At 39.8% G+C, this 17,202-nt stretch overlaps 1 protein-coding gene across 3 annotated transcripts in view; it reads left to right on the top strand.

Annotated features, from left to right (window-relative positions):
* Nucleotides 1–1,648: 1,648 nt before the first annotated feature.
* Nucleotides 1,649–17,202, top strand: part of TAB2 (TGF-beta activated kinase 1 (MAP3K7) binding protein 2) — an 86,569-nt gene continuing 71,015 nt past the window's right edge. For 2 of the 3 annotated variants that reach the window (XM_060167924.1, XM_060167923.1), the window contains exon 1: nucleotides 1,649–2,020. The gene's annotated coding sequence lies outside the window, so the exon portion shown is untranslated. The remainder of the gene's footprint in view (nucleotides 2,021–17,202) is intronic. The other variant, XM_060167922.1, reaches the window with a different exon arrangement.

The following is a 17,202-nucleotide window of genomic DNA, read 5'->3' as shown; positions in this document are numbered from 1 at the left end:
GTTTCTCAGAAAGGACTACTGTGAAGTATTAAGTTTCAGTGATTTTTTTTATTACCAAGCATTGCGTACATTAAAACTATAGTCTTCCCATTTTTTAAATCCTAATTTACTCCTCTTAATATCGACAATGGAGAGAAAAATACTTAAATTCTGATACAGTAAGTAATAATAAGTACTTCCGGCTTCTGACGTGGTAAAGGTTTTGAATTGGTGCCCTATCCCAATATTTCAGGTATTTTTAAATGATGAGTGAGGGGAAAAGAACTGGCAAAAGTACCTTAACCGTAGAGAAGCCTGTACTTCTTAAGAGATTTTTGTTTTGTTTTGGGTGTGTGTGTGTGTGTGTTTAAAGGCTCTCGCTGTAACTACAGCGCTCATACTGGAAATAGAAAAATAAAAATGGTCCTTCAGGATTTTTCTGGGGAGTAAGAATTGTTTCAAGGAAGAAACTGGCAGAGAAATGGACAAAAATTTTAAAAATGTAGTGTTTTGGACACCATTAAAGCGCTAGAATGTTTAAATAAATATCTTACATTGTGAGAAACGTGTGAGTGTTAAAAACGTTTCATTTTAGGGGGAAATTAAACAAATATTTCTTTAAGAAGATAGAAACAGAAGTCTTTGCTTCGCCTGCCCCCCCCCCCGAAGTTAAAGTGTCTTTGGCTCTGCTTCTAGGACTTCTAGGAACGTGCAATTTAAATAAAATCGAAACAACAAAACCCTTGCAGTATTTAGACTGGTTTTTTCTTTCCAGCGCTCAAGAAGACTCAGAGCCCAACATTTTTTTCCAAACTCGAAGCTGCGAGTTCCGAGCCTTCTAGGACGTGTCCCGCACACTCTCGGGACGACTCTGGTCTCCCGCTCTAACCACAGTCAGCCAGCGGCTCTCGGCGCCGCCTGCCTCCAAAGGGGTGTGTCCCCGCCCCGCCGCGGCCCACCTGCCGCCCTCGGCGGCCCGGGCCCGGGGAAGGCGTGGAGCTGCTGCAGTGCCGCGGCATCGGGTCCGCCCCCCGCCCGGAGCTCGAAGCCCCCTTCCCGCGCGGCGAGGCCAGCAGCCCCACTGGTCCCGCCGCCCGCTTCCGGACGGGCCGAGCCGCGGGGAGCTGAGTTCTTTTCTCCTTTCGACCTAAACTGCTATCGGCCCCCGTTGGGGGGTAAACCTGCTCTTTCTCTCCACACACACACCCCCTCCAAGTAACGGCGGCCGGGATAAAACTTAAAAAGTAGGATCGGGCCCTCCTCTGGCCGTTTGCCTCGGCGCCCCCTCTAGCACGGCCCCGGCGGCTGCCCGCGCCAGTCCGCGCGACCGGGCAGCGTTCTCCCTGCAGCCTTCGCAAGACGGGTGTGGAGTCTGCGAGAGTCGGGGGAGGGGTGCAGGGCGGATAAAGAGCATCTCCGCGCCGCCGCCACCGCCGCCGCCGCCGCCGGCCGCTCCCCCGCCGCCCGACTGGGGGAGGCCTAGTCACAGCCGCCGCCTCAGCAGCGCCCACAGATCTCGCGGTGTTTGCCGGCGGCCGCGCCGCCATATTGTGTGACAGTATTTTGATTTGCACTGGACTGGCGGAGCCGCGGCGAGAGCGAGCGAGAGCTGGGGGGGTGGGGGGAGGGCAAGCAAGCGCGAGGGGGGTGGGGGCCGAAGGAGGTAGGGAGGCCGAGCGAGCTGGAGCCGAGGAGCGGGGAGAGGCGACGCCACCCAGCCATCGTTTTTGATCTGCAGCAGCCGCCGGCGGGGCGACCCAGCCCGACCCCCTCCCCTCCCCCTCAGCCACGAGCGGCGGCGGCGGCGGCGGCGGCGGCAGCCGGAGGGAGTTGGCGGCGGCGGCCGATCGGAGGGGCTGAGCGGGGAGGGAGGGAGAGCTGAGGTGTCCCCCCTGCCGGGTGGAATCGGAGGCGGCGGCGGCGCTGGCGGCGGCTGTGGTGGTGGAGGCGGCGGCGGCGACGGTGGAGACGGCTGCCGTAGTGGGAGAGGCGGCGGCGGCGGCGGCCGAGGAGGAGGAGGGGGAAGCGGCGGCGGCGAAGGGTAAGCGGACAGCGCTGCCGGGCCTCGGCGGGATCCCCAATCCCGGCTCTCCCCTCAGCTCCCCGCACCCCCCCTTCATCTGGAAGGGACTCTGCCGACTCGCGAGGCCCTTGCGGGGCGTCCGCTTTTTCCTCTCGCTCTTCCTCCCTCCGCCTCCTTCCTTCCCCAGTGGCGAGGCAGAGAGGGAGGCCCCCCAAGTCCTCCAGACCGGGCGGGGGTGGGGAGCATCGGGCCCGGCCTGGGCTCCCGGGAAGAAGTGTGTAGGGGGAGGGGGAGATTCATTGGAGTCGGGCGCCGGGGAGAGCCCCGGGTGGGGGAGGGTGCCGGGGGCGGGGAGGGCCCCTGCCTGCACGGGTGCCCCCGGCCCGCCCCTTTGGCATGTGTGAGATATGGGGGGGCTGGGCCGGGGGGGACGGAGATCTCCTCTGGGGGAGCCGTGGCCCGAGGAGGGATGACTTAGGGGCGAGGGTGTTGCGGGGAGAGATCGAGGGAGTTACGTGGAGGTCGAGGGGAGAGCGTCTTTCCTTTTCCGATGTGGGTTTTCTGCAGCCTTCTGGAAGTGGGGAGCCAGCCCCGCTGTGAGTGTGTGGCCCTTAGATTTCAGAGGATAGTTCTAGCTTTCTGTCCTGTCAACCTCAAACCCTAAGATTGGTTGGGGCCGGGAGGCTGAAAGGGTCTGGGTATCGCTGAACAGGTGACAGGTGTATCTTCCCGTTGCTGATGCTGTAAGGCTGCTCGGGCTGGGTAGTATAGCAGAGTGGCGGAGCCCATGTGGCTTCGTATCTATGCGTTTGGCCATGTTTCATTCCATATATAGTATATTTGCGATGTTCGGTTTCCATTCTTCAAGTCAGCTTAATTGTCGTGGAGGAATTCTTCAAATGTTTCTGATAAGCTGGGTTTCCAGGAGAGTGGAGGGAATTTGCAGCTTCACGGGGGTTTCGCAGGAGTTCATGCGTTTCGGGGTCTCCAGTGCGAGGCTGTTTTGAGTGCCTCTCTTCATTGGAAAGTTCTTGAACACTAAGGTCGTATTTGAGGCAACAGTGAGGCAGTATACTTTTGCATCCATTTTGTCTGTTTTAGGTAAGTTTGTAAAGTGTCGAACTTTAGGGTCAGGTTGATTCGCATTTTATAAAAGGAATTCGTTTGTGCTTTAGCTCACTCTTAAAGAGTACGTTGCTCATTATGCAATTTCAGATTTGGCCGGGAATTTTGGTGGGCATGGAATACAATTTTGCTTTCAGTTTTTACACTACTGCTGCTTACCACACTCTTCATACAGTAGCAGAGTATTGACACCTTTTTAAAAGTATCTTTGAATTCCTTGGAACAGTGAAGTCGTGATTGGTTTTAAACCCTGACAGTTTGAAACTTCAGATTTTGAAACCACTGCATTTTCTAATAAAGACAGACACGCTCTTCATCTTACTGTAAGCTTTGGCTGAGCACTTAAATTAGAAACAATGGGAAGAATTGTCAGATAAATGAGTTACAAATTAAAATAGGGCCAAGTTTAAAAAGGATTCAATAGCTTTGAAAAAACGTGTCTGGAAGGAATATATTGAATGATGGCACTATCAGTGTGTTAACAGGAAATAGAACAAAAATTCCAGTGATTCAGAACTTCTGTTGGGGTTTTTTTCCCCTTAAATCTAATCAGTTTCTAATAGAGGGTGCTTAAGATTTAAATCTTTAAAGGATCAACTGAAAGTTGAATGCGTTAATTAGATCAGTAAGTCATCCACTGAATATACTCCGTTATTTCATTTTTCTCTTGGGCACGTGGAATACCTTTTCTGAGTTCAAAAGTATTCTCAGGGGACACTGATGAAATGCAAGTGGTTCAACCCTCTTTAGTGAACTGTCACATAGTAGAACCTGTGCCTTTGTAACTTGTTAAGAAGTGGATAAATGATCAGTCTCATCTGATACAAATTTCCTGAAAAATAAGTTTTAATTTAATCTGATTTGATTGAAATAACACCTATATTTGGTCCTCTCTTTACTGGAAAGAAGCGCTTGCCTTCAGCTAGTGATATTGTTTAAAACTTGCATACAGTTATTGCATCTAATGAAATCAGGAGGTTTTTAAACTCTGCAGAGTTAAGTGGGCACAACTACTCAGATCCCCAGTTACGTTATTATTGAGAATTGCTTGTTTAGTATTAGTAACACGTTATACTTGGGTAAGTGTCATAACATGATTAGTCTTGTGTCTTGACAGAAATAAAAATTTATTCTACTTCTGTAGTTTTCTCTGTAAGGAAAATTCTTTTCTCAAAATACTGTTGAGGATGAAATCTACATATGTATCTATGAACATATGGCATTTTGCAAAATGGGTGTGATGGGCACCACTTACATGAAACTTTGTGAGTTTCGTGCCAAAAAAGTCCCATGAGGAATGTGTGAATTTTCTGAAACAGCATTTATTTTAGTTGTATAAATTCATCAAGACTAAAAGTGTATTTTTTAATGGTTATCAACTTATTTAAAAGGCACTGTTTACCTTGTTATAGATGTTTTGAAAAAAAGTTCCTGATAATCTTTACAACATACAAAGTTTGTAAGTTAAACTGTAATTCAGAAAAGCTTCAATTTCATTATATCTCTACTTGGCCATGCTCCTATGACCCAAGAGAGAACGGTAGTAGCACTTTTCCGTTGTTTCACTTATGTCATCTTTATTTGGTCCATCTAAGATTGGGACTCTATAAAATAGAAGGATTATGAGGAAATAACAGAGGCAAATGTGAAAATGGGGCAAAACAGTAATAAGGAGGAGAAGCTAGGGGATAAGATGCTAGTAGAGGATTAGATGAACAGTTTTAGGCAACTAGGAAAATGGAAATGTGGGTAGTGGTGGGTGCCAAGCACAGGAAGGTGATCATGCTGAACGATTCTGAGGAGGTTTGGGCTGAATCTTTCGGTAGACTCTCACAGGCTATATGTCATTTTATTTTAAGTCCTCTGTATTAAGATAGTAAGGATTTGGAGACTTGGAAATTGTATGAAATCTAAACGTATGCATGTTCATATTTATTTGCCTCTGGCTCATATTTCCAAAATACTTATAATATTTTAACATTTCATTTTTTTATGATTCTGACCCTAAAAATCAAGGACACTTACTTAATCAGAAAGCTAAAATCCCTGAGTAAGTACTCAGGGGTGGCCAGTACTGTACTTTTTTGTTTGTTTGTTTGTTTGTTTGTTTTTGCGGTACGCGGGCCTCTCACTGTTGTGGCCTCTCCCGTTGCGGAGCACAGGTTCCGGACGCGCAGGCTCAGCGGCCATGGCTCACGGGCCCAGCCGCTCCGCGGCATGTGGGATCTTCCCGGACCGGGGCACGAACCCGTGTCCCCTGCATCGGCAGGCGGACTCAACCACTGCGCCACCAGGGAAGCCCAGTACTGTACTTTTTACATTCCCTTTAGTTAACTGCTAAACTCGCCTGTGATCTTGATAAGAGTCAGAGATTAAGAATGGCTGTCTTGGAAGCAGCCGCATGGCACAGGGATATTGGCTCGGTGCTTTGTGACAGCTTAGAGGGGTGGGATAGGGAGGGTGAGAGGGAGGGAGACGCAAGAGGGAAGACATATGGGAACATATGTATATGTATAACTGATTCACTTTGTTATAAAGCAGAAACTAACACACCATTGTAAAGCAATTATACCCCAATAAAGATGTTAAAAAAAAAAAAAGAATGGCTGTCTTTTTCTTCATTTTCTAAGTATTCCATCCCTCAAAACACAATGTTTCGTACTAAGTAGTATTTACTACTAGCCTTCTAGCGTTAAACTTATGCATTTTACTTAGACTTTTCACTTTGATTTTTATTGACTCATTTTACAAAGTATGCTTAGTTTCTAATTTCTTAATCCTCAGAAGGAATGGGCTACTGTTAAAAGCACAGTAAGATGCGTCAGCTGAGAAGTTGATGTTTTAGAAGGAGATCCAAGTCAGAATTGCCACAAAGCAAAATTGTGAATATTAATATCAGTAAAAGATCTCTGTGAAAATTGATTAAAGTTTTGCCACTTAAAAGTGCTTTGTTCAAAATATAATTCATGTAGACCCCCGTATCTCCTGACAGTGCTTTATAAATGAGGCTTTGCCGAATGTATCTTTTTGATTTGCCTCAACATTTTTAATGTAAAACTTGAGCAAGAAATTCTATTGGATTTCTGATAATGTTTCAGTTCAAAATTTGGTATCAAGGGAGTAGTAAATTTCTTTAGACCTTTAATATCTTAACATTAACCTTTTTAGTGTTTCCTGCATAGTAAAAGAGAAACTAATATTTATTGAATACCTACTAAGTGCCAAGGTTTCTATCGTTTCACAGATATTTATTGAGCACAGGGTTCTTTGAGATATTGGAGATGGCAGCAGTGGATAACACAGACAAAATTTCTGTCCTCATATAGTTTACATTTTAGTAGTGGAAGATATAATAAATGAGTAAAATCAAGTGTGTCTGGGAGAAAAAAGTACTGTGGAGAAAAGTAAAACAGAACAGGAGGTTGGGGAACAGACATTGCATATTTGCTCTTTTAAAAACTACATAGTGGATATTATCTTTGATTTCAAAAACAAAAACTTCCATACATAAATTTTTTTCTTTAAGAATATACTTCAAAACTAACACAACATTGTAAATCAACTATACTCCAATAAGAAACTGTTTTTAGAAATATACTTCATAACTTGGGAACAACATTATGTTTGTACTTCAGAGTTTTAGTTAATAGCGATTTCCTATTGTTAGTGCTTCAGAAAGCTGCTTTGTGGCTCAATAGAAAATTTGGAGTCTGATATCCTGGTTTGAATCCTGGTTTGCCACTTACTAGCTTTGTGATTTGGGGCCAACTACAATTTCTCAGCCTCTCTGAGCTTGTTTTCTTCTCTGTAAAATGAATAGAATACCTATAGGGTTGTTGTGATGCCAAATTATACATTTTGTGTAAATTATCTGATATATAGAAGGGGCTCAATAAACTGCAACTTTTTTGTCTGTTGCTTATCTGGAGTTATAAAACAAAATAGTTGATGTTGGTAATCTTTCCAAGAAGCTTTCACAGCACTGTGGGGGACATTGTTTAATACACAGTTTATTTGAACAACTAAAGCACTCTTCTCTGATAGAATAAGGTTAATTAAAACTCAACTGTAATTTATGGTCACTAATACTTTCTGGAGCGTTTGCACATGTTATCTAGTCAATATGCTGTCAGGAGTAAACCTAGTCTTTATGATGAGGAAAAGTTGTGACATATCTTGATGAGCTGGATTTCAGCATTTTGACAAGTAGATAAAAATGTCATATAAGATCCCAGTTCATGGAAGTACTTGTGAAACATTTAGTACAGTTTACATATTCAATAAATGTTCGCTTTGTCATTAGTTTATATACCTTTATTGTGTGAAAAGGGGTAATTCAGAGAATTCACAAAGTATTAAGGAAAACTTTTATGAAGAGAAAGTAATGCAAATTGTGCATAAGTTTTATGAAGAAAGAGTGGAATAGTCAAATTGCAATATTTGTTTTTCATTTTTAGCCTGGGAAATCACTAAACTGTCTCAAGGACAAACCGTGTCTTATTTTCCTTTCAGTCTTGACTTCACCATATCTTCAGTGCCTGGCCTGTACTTAAGGAGCTCAAGGAATACTGCGCGTTCAGTGCTGAATGGCTCTTAGTGATAGTTTTCCTGTGTATCACAACTCTTTTTGGTAGTAAGCACCTTCTGGTTTTGAAAAGTGTTTGCACTGGACTTAAGTCTTTGAATCTCTAGTTTTAAGCACAGACTCAGATATCACACAAAATCTTCTGAATGCTATTTTTTTGAATCTAGCCAAAAGTTTGAAAAAACATCCTAGAAGTTAAAAGGAAGAAAAGAAAGAAATTATTTGCAGCTAAATTAATATTTATTAACCTATTCCTATGAAGTTGTTGACATTAAAGTGAAAAAGTGAATAGAAATGTTTAAAAGCAGATTAGAAAAAATAATTCATGTATAATTACGTGCTCTTAACCAGGCTTTAAAAGACAAGTTTGTCTTACCTCTTTAAGGCAATTTCAGTGAAACTGTACATTTATACTGACATTATGGATTAAATGGCTCAGTCACTTTCTTACATTCCTGTGATGTGGGGAATATTGGTGTTTTCATGGAAAAGGGAAAACATCCCACCCCACCCTACCCTACTTTAACAGTAACCATTTTTCAGATGTTTGAATCTTAGTACCAGGAAGCTTTTTCCTGTTCTGTAGCAAGTTATTCTCTGCCTAATGAATAATAATTTTAGCTTTCCTAAAACTGAAGACTTCCCTTAAGTTCTAAGATCTTTAGTCATTTATGCAAAATATTTCTTGGCTTTTAAAAAAATTCCCCTTGAAGATGTATAGAAACAAATTGCTTCATTTTTAAACTTGGCATGACACAATACTGTTTTAGAAATGAGATAAAAATATCTACAATTGGATATTTTTATACTCTTGTGGGTTTTTGTTTGTTTGTTTGTTTGCTTTGAACTGTAATAACCTACCGCTGGAAAGGGATACTACTACAGGGTGTCAGTTTGAGTGGCTTCAGAAAGAAAGTCAGTCTGATTTATCCACAAACAGGTACAACATAGACCAGGGCATCTTAAGAATTTGTAGTATTTTAATTGCCTTGTTAAAGAAAGTGGCATTCTTGTTTCACCTAAGAAGAAAAACAAAAAACAGTCCTGGTACAAGCCTCAGAAGCCAAATAATAAAGTAGAGGTTGGAATGGTCCTGCAGAGAGAGACAGAGGAGAGAAGCAAGAGTAAAGAAGTATAGAATTTAAAAGATTTTGGTGGAAATATATGAATGCTGATTGTTTTTAATAAAATTATTCAAAAGAATTACTCTGTTAAAGAAAATTCGTGGTCTCTGCAACCAGCCCCTGCCCAAGCTTGCCAAAATAGTAAGTCAAAAGCAATGCCACATTCCGAGGTATAGTATAGAGATTGGTGCTACCATCAAAAACTTCAGAGTTTCTGGGGGTTGATTCTGACCATTTAACTTGTCTGTTTGGCTAGTGCAGAAGACAGGTTCTGGGAGAATAACAGATGACAGTGAATTATTGAGGGGAAAAAAGTGCACAAAAAGAGTAAATTTTCAGTTAGTAAATTCTTTTTATTCTTTGGTTTATTAACTATACTTTCATCTGAATTATTAAATAATACTCTTCTTTTGAGTTTTAATGTTTAAAGTTTTCCTCTAACATTTATATTAAGGAAAACTTATTTTGACCCATAATATCTTAATGTTAACCTTTTTAGTGTTAGCAAAATGGAGCACATCACAAGTTTGCTTCCTGTCGGTTTGCCAGTCAGGCAGGCCAGATACTGCTTGTTTCATTAGTATAGAGCCAATGGCAGTTCAGCGGAATGATTTTCCATTCCCTATCAATGGGAGGAAATACTTGCCAATACAAATGAAAACTTGAAATCTGCAATTTGACCTTGCTGAACACAGTTCTCACACCAGGCAAGTTTTGTTTATCAGAGAAATCAACAAAAACAATCATTCTGATATGAACTGGGAAAATAGGAGTAGAAGGGAGTTTACCTAGTTTTAATTCTCTCAGCTGCTGAAGAAAATACTACTTTTGAGTTTGAGTTGGTCTCTGTTAACTTGTCAACTTGTCAACCTCCTCCCTTTTAACTAAACATCTTAATTTTATCGTGTTGGGAATCTGTGACGTATGATAAGAAAAGACCTGGTCTTTAAAGTCAGATGAGCCCAAGTTCAAATGTGAGTTCTATTACTAACTATAGCTTTGTGGTCTTGGGCTAATCACTCAAACTCTTTGACTCTAGGACTTGTCTTTAGAAAAATACATAGGTATAATAATACCTACCTTGCATGGTAGTTTTAACTACATTATCTGTATTTCTTACGTTAGCTAGCTCTGTATTTATGTTACCTAGCACAGTACTTACCTGAATTTAGTAGACATCAATAAGTAGTCGTCAAAATGTCTGATATATCCTATGCTTTTTGAGGCAGATTTTCTTCCCTGTAACTTTCTTATATCAATATTAGCTTCTATTTAGCGAAGCTCAGTTTCAAAAAGTATTAATCTTTCAAACAGAACAAGGTGAATTATTTTTTCTAGTAGACATATAGCTCAAATAATGGGAGGTAATCTTACATTTGGAATTTAGCTTTGTTAGGTTTTTCTTTCAGAATACCTGTTCAATTCATTTTCCCCAACAAGTAGAATAAAAGGGAAATAACTTCTATACTGTTTAATTTACTGTACCTCTTCAGACCAAGGGTGAAATAAACAAAACATTACCATTATTATTTTAATTACAAAATAAACATGCACATTATTAATTCTTTGTATTTTTCTTATCTGTTCCTGTGAAAAAGCCCACATTTTTAATTTGAAATTAGTTCACAACCCATGATTTAGGTTTTTTTATGAAAAGCATTAGAAAATTGGCATGGATCGGATTTTGAAAACACTGAAAATATATGAGCTTAAATATAATACTATAAAACATATACCACTTTATCTGTATAAGGTGACCTTCGTAATTTTTTGTTTTAAATTGCTAGTTAATATTTTTTCAATTATTTTAATAGTATTATTTTCTGTGTCCATATTTCACATTCAAAAAAGATACAGTGCTGAATTTCCTGATGTTCATTACTGGGTTAACTGTGATTTTTTGCTTTGAGTTTTCCTAAAAGTTTTTTTATCTTAATTCATTGAGTGAACTGGTGATTGTTGTAGAATATTTTGCTGTACTAATTAGTATTAATTGCTATTGTATAAGTAATATTTTAACCTACTAATAATACAGTTTGTATTATACAGTGATGCTTATACAAACATTTTTTGTTCATCAGCTTTTATTGGTGCTATGTTATCACTAGAAAATAGTAGCAAAGAAGATAGCAATATAGGCAAGAAAGTTTGCTTTTTAAAAGGGCTTCAGAACAGAGTGTTTGTTCCATTTTAATTCATTGAGCACAGATTGTGGTATAATTGCTTGGTTAATTTTTAAAAGACTGTTAGTGACCTGACAAACATGGGCGTCTACTCTTTGGAACTCAAGCAGATGCATGTAGGCATCACAGTTAAGTAGTTACTAGAACTGAAGAGAAAAAGTACTCACGATATCTAAGGGACCATTGACAAACAAAAGTTGGTGAAAATACAGGTACTGTGTGTTTGCATTGAGAGTAACTTGCTGTTTACCTTGTGACTAGCATATACCTGAACTGTACTTAACTAAGTACTGTTTGCTACTTTATGATGATTTTCTAAGGAAATGGAAAAATAAACATGTGGAAGTGGGGTTTCAAAAAATAAAAAATTTCCATTTCCACAAAGCCAATTCTGCTTTTTTACATATGAAAATGTATTGACATGTATTGGTTGGGCTTGACTTTTCTTTTTCTCTTTTGAGATTTTTCTAGCTGAGGTGGTGCTTGGGCCTGAGTGAGACATCCTCATTCTCTTCATGAGATTTTCCCCTCATGAACAATGGTATGAATTTACAGGATGACTGTTCAGAGCCGTTGCTGTAGCTCTGTGAATGGAACAAGAAGTACTCTTTTGAGGAAGGTAACTGGTTCATGGGAAAAGTGAACTGGTGATCTTCGCCAAACCAAGCTACGGAATCAGTACTTCAGTTTCTATAGGGTATCACATGACCAAAAGAATAGAAAGAAACTCCATAGAGTTTGTTTCATATGGCTTCTATGATATACCTGTGCAAAATAGCTAACCCAAAAAATCTTGCCTGACTCATTCTTTCACCATGCCTCATCTCTACCTTCTTTATTGGTCAACCTAATTCACCTATCCAGTAGTTTTGAATTAGTTTTGAGTCCTGCTGTGTGCCAGGTATTTTGCTAGGTGATGGGATTGGAAGGATGACTTAACATATTGTTCTTGCCCTCAAGGGACAGGTATACAAGCTATCAATAGTGTACTAACACTAGCAAATGCAGTGACAAGGTTAGACATATTTAGGAATCTACAGGAGGGAGTGTCTGACTCTGAGGGAAGGAGGGATATAAGAGGGAATTCTTCATAGGAAGGGTGACACAATCTGTTTGTGTCAGATAGGCAAGGAAGAGGAGGACAAGTTGGGAGAAGAAAGGCCATTGCAGTCAGAGAGAACAACATGCATAAAGGATGGAGGTAGCAAAGTCCACACCTATTCAATACTGTGAATAGTTCCACAGTGCATTAGGTACCAGTGGTGGGTTAATTGGAAGTGAGGTGGAAAATGAGAAGAAAGAGCATGAAAATACTTGTATGCTCTGTAAAGTAGATTTGACTTCATCCCATAAATGATGGAATGTTTAAATTAACATTCTAGAAAGATTTCTCTGGCTGCAGTGTAGAGAATATTTAGAAAAGAGTGGGGGGGGCGGGAGGTAGCCTTATAACCGTTTATTTGAGAATTGATAAAGACGTGAGTTAAGGCTGTAATTAGGGAGAAGAGTAGGTGATGAATTTGAGAAGAGAATACTGAGTGTGAAGTAAGTAAGTAATCACACATGCCCTGGCTTGAGTACCTGAGTGCATAGTATAATGCCTGCCATTCATCAGCACAAGAGCATACCAGGGGCAGTAACAGGTGAGGAAGATGTTTGAGTTGTTTGTTGGTTTTAAGGTTCCTAGAGAGAGAGAAAGAGAAAGAAGACATCATTTTATTTGGGAGGCAACACGGAAGTCTTCTCTGATTAGATGACATTTGAGCAGGTGCCTGAGTGAAGTAATAAAGGGAAAGAGCTTTCTAAATAGAGAGGCAGGAGCATGCTTGCCGTGTTCCAACAGCAAGAAGACCAGTGCAGTTGGAGTTAAGAGAGTGGGAGAAGAGTGGATGAGATCCTTTCATCTACTGATGTGCTTTCCATGTAGCTATTTAGATCGTAGAAAGGATTTTAGTATTCAGGATGAAATTAGAAGCCACGGAAGGATTTTAAGACGTGAGCTATTTTCCTTTTTTTCCCCCTTTCACTCTTCAAGAATTGCTATAAAAATGGAATCATGTGTTGTGTTACATATTTTGAGATTGGCTTTTTTTCACTCAGCGTTATGCGCTTGAGATACATCCAAGTTGTTTCGTGTATCAGTAGTTCATTGCATTTTAATGCTAAGAAGTATACCATTGTATGGATGTACCACAATTTGTTCAGCCATTGATTGAAGGAATTTTGTGTTTCCAGTTTGGGGCTCCAAAACTAAAGCTGCTGTGAACAGTTTTCCACAGGTTTTTATGTGAAAATACTTTTTCATCTCTCTAGGATAAATCCCCAGGAATACAGTGGCTGGGTTGTATGATAAATGTATGTTTAACTCTGTAAGAAACTGCCACTTTTCCAGAGTGGCTGAACCATTTTACATTCCCATCAGCAGTATATGAGAGATCTAATTTCTCTGCATCCTTGTCAGCATTTGGTATTGTCAGTATATTTTTTATTTCAGTCATTCTAATAGATACGTAGTGACATCTCTTTGTGGCTTTAGTTTGCATTTCCCTAATAGCTAATGATGTTGAATGTATTTTCATGTGCTTGTTTGCTGTCTGTGTATCCTCTGTGGTGAAGTGTCTGTTCAAGTCTTTTGCTTATGTTCTGATGGGATTGTTTGTTTTCTTGTTGTTGAGTTTAGTGAGTTCTTTATATATTCTGGACACAAGCCCTTTGTCAAGTATGTGATTTGCAAATATCTTCTCCTGATCTGTGCCTTATCTTTTCATCCTCTTAATGGGGGCTTTTGCGGAGAAAAAAAAAATTGATGAAGTCTAATTTATCTTTTTTTCTTTTATGAATTGTGCCTTTTGTTGTCAAGTCTAATAAGAGCTCTTTGCTTAACCTTAGGTTTCCAAAGGCATTCTCCTATTTTCTTCTAAAAGTTTTCTAAAAAGCTTTACATCTTGCGTATGTAGATCTATGATCCAGTTTTACATAATCTTCACATAAAGGTGTGAAGTTTAGATTGAAGTTCACTTTTTGTCTGTGGATTGTTCAGCTGTTCCAACACCACTTGTTAAAAAAAATTATCCTTCCTCCATTGAATTGCTTTTGCACCTTTGTCAAAAGTCAGATGGCTGTGCTTGTGAGCGTCTGTTTCTAGATTCTTTATTCTGATCCACTGATCTTTGTGTTTATCTCTGTACTACTACCACACTGTCTTGATAACTGTAGCTGTATGGTAAGTCTTAAAACCAGGTAGTAAAACTTCCCTAACTTAATTCTTCTTTTTCAGAATTGTTTTAACTATTGCATTTCCTTTCCATGGAAAATTTAGAATCTATAAAAAAATCATGCTGGGATTTTGGTAGGAATTGCATTAAACCCTTAGATCAATTTGGGGGAAATTGACATTTTTATTTTGTTAAGTCTTTCAAGCCATAAACAAGTTTATCTCTCCTTACAGTTAGGTTGCCTGATTTTTTTCATCTGCATTTTGTAGCTTCCAACACACAAATTCTATACATGTTTTGCTAGGTTTATAACTAGATACGTTTTTTTTTTTTTTTGGAGCAGTTGTAAATGATACTGTGTTTTAAATTTTGGTTTCCAGTTGTTTATTGCTAGTTTATAGCAATATGGTTGATTTCTGTGAGTTCACCCTTTATCCTGAGACATTGCTAAACTAATAAATTCTAGTAGTTTTTTTGTGGAGACTGTGGGTTTTCTAATGTGTCTATGAATAGAGACAGTTTTATTTCTTCCTTTCCATTCTGAATGCCTTTTATTTCCTCTTCTTGCCTTACTGCTCTGGTTGGTACTTCCAATACTGTGTTTAGTAGGCGTGGTGACATCAGACAAGCTAGTCTTATTCCAGATCTTAAGGGAAAGCATGAAGTCTGTCACCATTAAGTACATGTTAGCTGTAGGTTTTTTGTAGGTGCCTGTCTCTTCCTAATTTAAGAATCACTTGATATGACCATACGGTTTTTCTTCTTTAAACTGTTAACTGAAGGTAACTTTCCTTGTTAAAAGATTCACTCTGGCAGCTCTTTGTGGAATAAACTATAAGAGCAGGGCAAAGATGTCAACAGGGAAGCCATATTGGAAATTACTGCAGTTATCCAAATGAGAGCTGATGGTGGCTTAGACCAGAGTAACAACAGGAAAGAGTGTGAAGAGATCATATTTTGGATATATTACAAACCATGGGTGGGCAGAAATTGCTGATGAATTGGATCTGAGGCATAAAAGAGAAGTCAAGGATGACTCCCAAGATTTTTGGCCCAAGCAGTTGGGAAGTATGGAGTCGTTGTTGGCTGAGTTGGGGAAGACAGTGAAGTAACAAGTTTGGGCTGGGCAATCAAGAGTTTTTTTTTTTTTTTTGGATGTGTTAACTTTGAAAGGCCTACTAGACACTTAACTGGACCTATCAAGTAGGTAATTTGATATGCAAATGGAATTCAAGCAAGAAATTCAGGCTAGAAGTAGAAATTAGAGAGTCATCAGTTGAGTTGATATTTGAGAAATTATAGTGATAGTTATTAAAAATTATACCTGTAACCTTTTTCTTTTTACTGTGCCATTGTTTAAGGCTTATTAGCAAAAAGCAAGATTCTCCTAGCACGTGAAGAACTTTGTGAAAATTTTGATTGGTTCTGTTTATCAACACTGTTGTTTATCTCACATTGAGTGTACCAGAAATTATGTGGTTGGGAGACAAATTTGGGGGATATATATTTATTGTAATGTGTATTTAATCATGCTTATTTGAAAAGTAGATGGCTATAATAGTAGTATAGACACATGTGCTTTACTAATTTTCAGAGCTTTGTCCTAAATCTTTGTAAATGAAGTAGCTTTATGCATATTGTGAAAAGGGTTTGACACTATTATTAAGTGACTGAAAGGCTTTCTGTGGCAACATTTCTTTTGTAGATAAAACAGATAGCCAAAGAGACAGGTCAAAAACAAAAATTTAAAATAGGAATGCAAAATAGCTAGCAAGGAGAGACTTAGATTTCTGACTTAGAGCCAGAATTAAATGTAAAGGGAAAGGGTAAGCCTCAGTTTACAGACGTGGTAAAAAGATCTTCTGAGTTCCATTCAGGTATGTTTTCTTCATATTAAGGTATTCTGGAAAATACTTTTTTAAGTGGCATGATATTTTCTGTTGTAACTGATTAATGCTTTTTCTTATTTATAATTTAAATATCTCAGGACTTTTTTCCCCCATCACAGGATTTACCATATTTTATTATAATATTCTGTTTATTTTTCAGTTTCTCCCACTAAATAAGTTTTTACAGCATCAGTACAATGCCTTGACATTTAAGCTCTATGTAAGTATTTGTGAATGAATGAGTGAACACACATACTACTAAAGTTTAAAGCTAGAAGATTTGCTTGCTTTTAAAAGTAAGTGAGTTTTTGAGATTCCAGAGTATAGGTTTTGGTCAAATGTCTTTTCTGGGGCTTCCCTGGTGGCGCAGTGGTTGAGAGTTTGCCTGCCGATGCAGGGGACACGGGTTCGTGCCCCGGTCCGGGAAGATCCCACATGCCGCGGAGCGGCTGGGCCAGTGAGCCATGGCCGCTGAGCCTGTGCGTCCGGAGCCTGTGCTCCGCAATGGGAGAGGCCACAACAGTGAGAGGCCCACATACCGCAAAAAAAAAAAAAAAAAAAGTCTTTTCTGAGTAGTACCCTGATGCTTTCAAACAAATATTACACTCCTGAAGAATGCACCCAAACATAGCAACATTACTAACCGAAGGTCAGTGAAGCACACATTTTGCCATTTGTTATTTGTTCTTTTTTCCGAGTGGTAGTGGATTTATGCAAAATCATCTAAAGTTGGCCCAGACTTCTTGTACGGAATGGAGCACACATGGCAAATAGTAGGCTGGGCTTAGAGTTTAGACCATAGTAGTATCTCATAGGAAATTTCCTATACACATTTTAAAAGAAAGTAACTTTCATCTGCCTTTAGGAGGACTAGGTCCTCCCTATTTCCAGGTAGATGGTAGGGGTATAAGCCTCTTTTCTCTTCAGTTAAAAACATTTTTATTTACCTTCCCTCTTTGAGCTTTACAAGACAAAAATACCCTGAGCCATTACTGTTCCAATTCAGATTTAAGCCCCAAGAGAAGAGTTATTTTTGAAAGCCATAGTATTTTATTTCCAGATCCCTAGTGTGTTTGTAT

Source organism: Lagenorhynchus albirostris, chromosome 12 (assembly GCF_949774975.1).
Source record: "Lagenorhynchus albirostris chromosome 12, mLagAlb1.1, whole genome shotgun sequence".
In the NCBI taxonomy this organism is placed as follows: Eukaryota; Metazoa; Chordata; class Mammalia; order Artiodactyla; family Delphinidae; genus Lagenorhynchus; species Lagenorhynchus albirostris.
The sequence above is the reverse complement of the archived record's forward strand: the minus strand, read 5'-3'. Positions and strand labels throughout refer to the sequence as shown.